Raw genomic sequence first — 9,637 nt, 5'->3', positions numbered from 1 at the left:
AATATTTTCCACCGTTTCCAAGTTATCTGTACCATATACATTTTTTTAACAGCATTTGATCGTGAACGATTAAAATGTCTCCACAATCCACTTTTTCAGAAACATGGTTGTATCGTGATTTGTGCCTACATCAAGTACACGACAAGGCGCGCGCTACATGAAGGCGAGGTAAGGGTCGGGTACACTTTTTTTCACGTCCGCGTTCGGCTCGCACATATACTTACCGATGGCCGTATTCGAGATTAAATGATTAAATTATTACTCTACCAGGCCGTCAGGGCAACACTGATTTGCAACATTTACAGTACATTAAAAAATTTAGGATAAGTGAAGAAAAGTATGGCATGGATCCGGCCTGAAGTCATCAGCTGTAGATCAAAAAATTGTCTATTTTTATGTCTCTTAAGGAGTTTAAGGTGCAACATCAAAGTTGTGAAGTCTCCTACGTTGTGAACACACAGCTTTTCTTGTGGTAAGGCAGACCTTTCTTCATGAAATAGGGTTTAACATTGCATCAGCAACCCTTCATGTACTGTACAATGCGATGTCAGATACAGAAATATACAGATTTCAGGGGATTTTTGAGCACCTGCTGTTTGTAGCTTAGATACAAAGTGCCGACCTTCAGGCTTCAAAAGATCAGGGGTTTGATGCTAAGATTATGTCTGTACATTAATTTTTCAATAAATTTTCTTTCAAATGATGACACTTGAGCGTCTGGGTGATGAACACAATGTTTGTTCTTTTTTTGTCAATACGTTTTCACAATATTTCATCACATATACAGTCGGGGAGTACATGTGTGGGGTCTCTGCTCTTTCTGAACCTGAACGTTTCCTCTTGATCCGAACTTCCCCCGGGTCACGTCTCCAGCGACAGAGCTCAGATTACCTTCAGATGTCTCCAAGCCAAGCGTTCCTGTCGAGACGCTGGGGAATCCCTGGCAACAGGCAGGTTAACTTGGTGCAGTGGGCAGCCGACCCTCCATAAATCACGTCTGGTGCAGGAGGAAAGATCTTGAAGGTCAAACCCTTTCAACACTTGCAAATGATTTCAATTCTCAGTGGAGAGTTTTCATTACAGCTGTCTGCTCATCTGAATAAACAGCTGCCCGCACTACATTCCTTAGAAGTTGACACCTTTGCTTACACAGGGTCACACTGGTTTAATAAAAAGACAGGAGGACAAAAAAGCTTTGCCAAATTTCATGTTCTATTAAGACATGTGACTTTCATGCAATTACATTTTTTTGTGCAGTTTTTTTTCTTTTTGATAAACATAAGACAAAGTATACTGCAGTAACCTATCTATAATTGCTATATTTGTTTTCTAAATAAAATCATCCTACATAATGTAAAGAACATTCAGAAACACTTTACTTGAAGGGGTGTTCATAAGACTGACATGACACCTTCATAATCATGACATGACACGTGTTATAAACATAAAGTAGATTATGCACATTTATGACAACTGTTATTACTTTAAGTGTCATTAGCTCAATTATATCATTTTTAATTCAAAGATGACATTGTTTGAGATGTCTTTGTTATGACAACTTGACACAATCCAATACATCATAACTTGTCATGACAACTTGATATTACCAATACATCAAAACTTGTCATAAATCTGTCATAAACATGACATAGCAAATAAATTATCAAAATTAAGAATCTACCTACACTGAAAAAAAATTATTCATTGAATTTAATAAATTTTTTTAAGGTAAGTGGTTGCAATCAATTTGTTTAAGCTACATTTAAACAAAAGTTTTATATTTTACTTTGCTTTACTAATCTTTTTTGTTTAAATGTAGCTTAAATAAATTGATTGCAACCACTTACCTTAAAAAAATTGATTAAATTCAATGAATCATTTTTTTCAGTGTAGCTTTATGGGTTAACATTACATTAATTGTCATGTGGTTGGTTTTGACATTGGCTGTCATGAGGCTATTATAATTGTGAGGCCAAAAATACGGACAGCGTACATTTGAATATAAAGTCATAACAAACGCAATTCCTGCCCTGCGGCATGAGGGTTAAAAGGAGTTTATTAGTATTATGGTACTGATGTGTGAATGACGTCTTACTGTTTAAAAGATGAAAAGTTGTGTGTGTGAACGGCACATTTGTGTATTTACTTGTAAAGTCATTCTGGTCATTTTATGGTAATTTACTGGAATTACTGTGTGGAAGAGACTGTTGTTAAATCAGTGAGTATAAAAATCAAAATTTTATTCTCTGTATCTTAGATTTTGAGACTTTAGTCTGTATTTCACAGACAGGATCACAAATTATTGCAACTATAATGTAAAAATTATATCAAATCATCAACTTACATTTTTATGTTATTTTAACTTATCAAATTAAGTTAAACAATTTTAACTTGTTTTTATAAATTATGTTATGCAAATCTTAAAATAGTAAGTTTTAATTGATCTAAATTGTTTTATACGGATCCCCTAAGGGACATGGAGCAAAATTAAATAAAGTGAAACTATTGCGTGCGCACGTGAAACTACCGCGTTAAGTTTTGCGTTTTACAAGGAAAATATTGTGTGTGCATGTGAAACTTTTGCTTTTTTCACATTTGGAGACTGTTGGAACATCAACCATGAAACTTAACCAGTTATATAAAGCACATAATCAAATCAACCATGAATTAAACAATAACAGACAGGATTTAATCTAAACATTTTATTAAATAAAAAAAACCCAAAACAACTCAGTTTAGAGTGAACTATAATTGCTTGGCATTTGCCCATTCTTGGGGTGCATGATGGGTTGCGTGCAGTTGATCCAAAGAAATGTTGTTTGAAACACAAAGTGTAAAAAAACACTTTAATGCAGTTCAGAGAGCAGAAGAAATGAAGAGTTTGATTTCAAAACGTAATAAACGGCATAAAAAAAGAGTTACCGTCAAAATCAGTATTGTATCAGGTCAGTATTAAAAAGTCAATTCTTTATTTTATGCAAAATCTGATAACTGCCGTGTTATTCTGTCATCTTTTCTCCCTTTTTTCCCAAAATGTGATAAACGCAGAATGCAATAAATCCGCTCAACAAACCACAGCGCACCATTTCACAGACTGTAAACATTAAAGGGCGGGGCTTTGAATACACATGGAATCCTATTTTTCCTCATCTACTTTATACTTTGTGATCAACAAACAAACAAAAACAAAATAAAACTTTTGTTGGCATTGATAAACCTGTGGTTTCTGTGGCGGGAAAGAAACATAAGCCATCAAAATCAAATAATTTACGTGAGAGGCACTTAAAATGCCGGCTGTTGCTTCTTCTCCCGACAGCATCAAGCTTCTGTCATGCTAACACATTGACCCCAGGGGATCTTATGAAAAACTTTCCATTATTTTACTTCAAGTCAATGAAAATCAAGCAGGACCAAAACATTTTACAGCTGATCGCTCTCAAAAAGTTCAGCGACGACGTCCCAAGGATGACAGCAGCAATGACAGTGTATTTAATATGACAAAGTAAGTGTTTTCATTAATGCCATTAATGTTTAATTTTTAAAATCAGTCAACTAGTCAACTAAATGAATATAACATGGCAAAGATGAATGCACATTTATATATTGATTCAATAGATTTATAGCATTTTGAAAAATAAAAAAACGTAAAAATAATCTGTTTTTATAATAAATCTTTGAAAATCAAATTATGGATTTGAATATTTAATGTTATTATAACCTAAAGATACGATGTGAAAGTTTGTAACAGAAAATAGTGGTTTTCATCTTGTCACTTTCTTGGCATAGAAAACTAATTTTTACCCAAATTAGTCAAAATGGATTTATTGCGTTTTGGAACCAAACTCTTTAAATATTCAGCCCTGTAAAATTTAAATGATTCTCTTTGCTCTGAGATATTAAGGGTCTTAATTTATAGTTCTTGAGCCATCACCCATAAGAAATACAGTATGCACAGTAAGAACATTATGTGACTATAGCTGTTGGGTTGTGACATAATAAATGAGTAATAAAGCTATAATAGGTGGAGCTGATACCAGCTACTGCAAACAATCCCTCTGCTTTACAATGACTTGTTTCTATTCTGTTCTCCGTGAAAGGGCACATGGGGGTAGATAGTAAATGTGCCAGCTAGAAGGTCAGAAATGGGGACAGTAGGTCTTCCTACAGCAATGTCTCCTCCAGGCCCTGAGAGCACCGCAAGCAATTTATTTTCTTGCCTTTTCGTGTCTGTCTATTCTTTGAAGTGGAACGCAGCAAGGAGACAACGTTTCTCTACGAGATAAAAACATTTATGGGTGGTTTTGTGTAGATGACTGTCTTTGGGATTTGACATCTTTTGGTTCTTACTGTTAAAAAAACTGTCATCACTGCAACTATAAACTCATCTAAAAAGGTTTTATGGAGTTTGTGCTAAAAGTCAACTGCTTACTTTCGCAAGAATGAAAAGTGTAGAGCAAGATTTTAATGAACAATTTGGGAATCGATTAGATTTTACCATTCAGTCATTGATTACATTACATTACAGAATGGAGTTTGGAAGGGCAGGTCTTAAAAAGAAGCTGAAAGAAAGAAAGACACCTGGCAAGGTGTCGGCCACATTATGCTCATTTTAAGGACTTAAGTGTGACAGTCCAATACTCACCTACAAACTGTTATAAAATGTCCCACAAAGGACATGCAATATGAATCCAAACTACTGTCATAAAGATAAAAAGTTCCTCTCCAGATTCAACCAGGGTTGTTTTGATAGCCATGTTCAAAGTCTCTCCAGAAATCAGCATTCTCCATCCTGGGCCTGTTTGCGTTATCACATTCGGTGAACTGTGCCATTCTGCATTCCTCTCCACACAAAACCTCTCAGCTGTCTGGACGTGAGAGATGGTGGCGATGAGATCACAGTTTTGCAGACGGATGACGCACCTCAGACGTGATGGTGATGCATGCGGATGATGGGGGATGCACTGTGTACCCTGCTTCAAAGAAGAAAAAAAAGGATGAGGTAAAAATAAAGGTTTTTAAGAAAACTATAGTTATAAATAGTTCACCCGAATATAACATTATGTCCTACTTTTCCTACCCCATGTTGCATTAATTTTCATCACAAAAAGAGTTTCAATAAAACTAGAATAGTTACATTTCATCCTGTGTTGCCCAGAAGTCACAGTTTGCTTAAGTCCGGTTTGAGATGTGGAGAAAGTTAGCAGTCGGCCACAGAAAAGCATCACTGAAGCGAGACTCTGAAAACCCACATGAGATACTGAGCAGATTAAGTCTTTTCATCTTAGGCTTCGATGACTTGATAAAGTGAGAGAAAAACTCTTATATGTGTTTCCTTCGCACATTGTGCTATGTTTGCAAGCTTAAAAAGATGAAAAAATATGTTTTTTTAAACTCCTAATACCAGATGTATTAGGAGCTGAACACAAATGTATAATTTTATATTAAAATGCTGTCATTTTAAACACGTTAAAGCTCCAAAAAGCTCCAAAAAGCACATACATCCATTTTCAGCGTGCGGCCCCCTTTGTGTACGATGCATTCCTTTGTGGCCCCCCAAAGAAAAACAGTTCTAAAACTTCACATTTTAATTAAAATGGGGGGTTAATCCCTCCTATCCCCCCAACAAATTGCACCCTGGTTTATATTAAAGGTCACGTTCTTCCTGATTCCATTTTTTTAAACCCTAGTTAGTGTGTAATGTTGCTGTTAGAGCAAAAATAATACCTGTAAAATGATAAAGTTGCCAGGCGATGTATTTTCTATAACAGAATTCGTCTTTCAAAGCCTATAGCGAATGGCCAGTTTGGACTAACAGCAACAGCAAGCTAAGCTGCTGTCCAATCACAACACACTAGACAAACTACACAATCAGAACTCGTTACGTATTTCTGAAGGAGATACTTCATAAAACAAGGAATTCAAAAGGTGAAGACGTCAGTTGCGCGACCACCTTCATCTGCCTCCGTAAAAACCTTTTGATGCGCGCAGCGGGGTTACGTGAATGTCCGAGCTGCACACGTGACAGATCAACTAAGCAATATGATGACATGCGAGAGGGCTGTCTGTTACCGCGCACCAAACGACTCCAAATAAAAAACAAAGACTTATCATTACGGTGGGTTCCAGTGTTAAGAGAGTGCTTTACTTCCTGCTTTTTTCAAAACAATTGCATCTTAATGACGAAAGCCCGCCCGGGTTCGGATCGATAAAAGTACAGTGTGAGTGCGTGCATCTGGGGGAGCAGGGAGGGGTGATAATCGCGCTGGGGCATGGTTTGGATAATGTGAGTGTGCCCTAAAGCAATAAGCCCCAAGAAGCAGTGGGTTACCAGTGCATTTTATAAAAGCTAAGGGGCGTTGTTAGGCACGACACGAAGCTGTTATAAAATGCACTGTAACACCACTGCTTTGTGGGGCTTATTGCTTTTATAAAATGGTTACTTCATATGCAGTGGCGGCTCGTGACTGCTCTTCCGAGGATGCGCTAATTCAAAATAAGTGTTCGGATTGTCATGTGTGTGGTTCCCTTTTCCAAAATATGTGTCATGAGTGTGGAGAGATCCTGTGTGCATCACATGTTTTGTCAGAATAAGTGCCTGCTGGAGACGCGTCAAAACCCGTTTATGAACAAAGAGACGCTCACGTTATCTAAATACATGCAAGACACTCCCTTAACAGTAAACTCTGATTATGCATGATATTGTGCGAGTATCTGGCAAACGCGAGCGTCTCCTTTCAAGTTCAAGGCAGCAGGCCAGGCACTTATTTTGGCATGACACATGATGCACACACAATCTCTCAAAGCGCAGAACACATATTTTAAAATGACGAACCACACACATGACAAACTAAATACATGTTGTGACGAACTTCGCATCGTGCACTTCAAAAAAAAAAGTCACCAGCCGCCACTGTTCATATGCATAGCAGGATTTTATAAAATAAAACTAGAGCTGGCAAAAAAAATCGCCTGTGATTCTCATGCGTGTCTCATCAGTAAAGCCGATTCGGTGATTACTAGTAAATCGCCATCACCTGCTTTTAGATGGAGCAGCATATATTACACAGAGCTGTATTTCACCAAGAAGCTAGGCAAAATCGCGTTCATAATCGAAGACGATCTTCCACGATTATGAACGCAATTTTGCCTAGTTTTCGGTGAAATACGGCTCTGTGCGGTAAATGCAGCTCCATCTGAAAGCAGGTGATAGCGGTTTACTAATAATCACAGAACCGGCTTTACTGATGAGACACATATGAGAATCGGAAAATCGCAGACGATTTTTTTCGCCAGCTCTAAATAAAACTATATTATATTAAATATTAAATAAAAAAATATTATATTAGTATAAATATTACTCTTCCGTCAAACAAAGTAAATCCTCAGAATCAACGGTGGCTGAAACAGAGCGCAAGCAACACAGACGCAGCAAAATGAAAATATTTTTAAAGACTGTGGTGTTTATTTTCATAAATCAACATTCATCTAATTTATACATTAACATTTATATTGTGCAACTGTTGAGGTGATGATCAAATATGCTTGGAAGCATGCTTAAATCCTTCCCATTTTTTTAAAAAAGTTGCCACCTAGTTTTAGTTTAATGGCTTCCAGAAAAATGATCTTCTTTAAATAAACATAAAAATGATATTTTACGTATAACGTTTCATCCTACCTTCATTTGTTCTCTTATCACCTCTCAAATTGTCAGTTAAAAGCTGAGATAATTCCATTTTTGTGAAGAACTTTTCTAAGAGATCAGAGTCATGATCAAAACTTACACAGTGTTTAGTGTTGAGTGAATGCATCAGTGTTTAAGTTGGATAAGATTGCCACCTAGTGGACAATGGCGGAAATATGGATTTAAGGTAGAAATTTCTCAGAGAACGAGATGACTCAACAATATTTATTGACATTTATCTGAATATCGGCATTAATTGTGCAATTGTAGAAAAATTTAAAATATGATTAAAGACTGTGGTGTTTATTTTCATAAATCAGTACGCAGCAACATACGCAGTGATGGATGTATTGCGGTCCAAACTGTGAGGTTACCGGGGTATTTTATCACGGCTTAGAAAGCGTTTCAACCAATCAGAATGAAGGACCAGAACGGGATGTTTTATAATTGCATTATTTTGAAAGCTTGGATGTTTCAGTTGCCATTTATTGAAATGAAATAATAAACAGCGACTTTGTTCTTCAAAATTATATTTTTGTCTGTGTGTTTTACAGAAACAGGAAGGTCCGTCCAGAATTTGAATTGTTCCTTTGAGATATGTTTGTCCAAAATCTGCAGCCATACAATATCTCTCTACTCTTTTCTTTCGGTCTCGGCCACTCCAATCAGTGTGATTACAATATTGTCCATTTATTTATCTCTCCTAACCCACCTTCAGATCTTATAGTCACTAACTTTAAGCTTCTCTCTCTTTGTCCTTCCTTGAGCTGATACTGTTTGATGTAGTGTGATAAATCACAGTATTTCACAATCAGGTAAGTCACATTCCCGATTCAAGCCACATTCAAACCCTTGACTTTAAAGCAAACAAGGGTATACATATCACATATACTGTAGTTGTTTCTAGGACTACCAAAATTAGGACAACAACCTCAGTTAGGCATCATATAGCGGCAAAGTGCAAACAGAGTCAGCACTTGAATCATAAATGACTGCATGCCGATAACTTCTAAATCTTATTGGTTCTTGTGTGTGTCGTGAATAGCTGTTATATGATTTTTTGAATATATCATGAGACACAAGCTCTTTTTTATACAAACAGCTTCCATTCGACAAAGTACTATGTGGGATTAAAAATAGGTTGGACATCTAGGGAAGGATTTTTGTGATTGGCTTATATCTAACCAGTTCCTCACACACGGCTATAACACCTCAAAAAACTTTAAGTATAATGTGAAATATTTTTCGGTAGCTTGTCAGTCACTATGAACTGTTGCTGTAGCGAACAAGATTTCTTCCTTAAAATCTTCCCATCTGTGTCCAAGCACCCTGCCCTTCCTTTACACCAGGAAAACAGTTTATCTTTATAAACTCCCATCTATCCCTTTCGTTCTTGTCGTTTATGTATTTCCCCCTAAATTCTGTTGTACCCTTTTCTCCTTTTCCATTAGCTGTTGTAGATTTAGCAGCTGATGGATCGTCTTCAGCACGTGGGGAAATTGCATTGGGGCTGCGATGCACTGCTTCTGTAAATGACAACACTCCGACAGTCTCTCCGCAGGCCGCGCCACCCTGCGCGGAAAGCCATCAGAGATAAGAAGAGAATAGACATAGACAACACACACAGCCAGTCAAAACACGCACGGCTGATGCTATCACTACAGACTGTATAGAATTAGCTGTGCCCGAGAGAGAGAGAGAGAGAGAGAGAGAGAGAGAGAGAGAGAGAGAGAGAGAGAGAGCGTCAAAAAGAGAGATGGAAAATTGATAATGATGTGCAATAAACATTATTACTGTACTTCTGAAAATATATATGACTCATTGATGTCGTCCTTACAGACTGAATAAAATTATCAGCAATGCCTCACATAGTATCTGTTAACACGTTCTTCTCCTTAACACTTAAAAGTGCTTAATCTAAAATGATTTCAAGCTTTTCTGCAGCCTTCTATACAT

At 36.9% G+C, this 9,637-nt stretch overlaps 1 long non-coding RNA gene across 1 annotated transcript; it reads right to left on the bottom strand.

Moving 5' to 3' along the window:
• Positions 1–3,738: 3,738 nt before the first annotated feature.
• LOC141368860 (uncharacterized) lies at positions 3,739–9,280 on the bottom strand. Its single transcript, XR_012372287.1, has 3 exons — positions 9,112–9,280; positions 5,135–5,237; positions 3,739–4,973 (listed from the first exon to the last, which is right to left on the bottom strand). It is a non-coding gene; the product is annotated as an uncharacterized lncRNA (long non-coding RNA).
• Between the last annotated feature and the right edge of the window lie 357 nt (positions 9,281–9,637).

Source organism: Misgurnus anguillicaudatus, chromosome 11 (assembly GCF_027580225.2).
Source record: "Misgurnus anguillicaudatus chromosome 11, ASM2758022v2, whole genome shotgun sequence".
Lineage (NCBI taxonomy): Eukaryota > Metazoa > Chordata > Actinopteri > Cypriniformes > Cobitidae > Misgurnus > Misgurnus anguillicaudatus.
The sequence above is the reverse complement of the archived record's forward strand: the minus strand, read 5'-3'. Positions and strand labels throughout refer to the sequence as shown.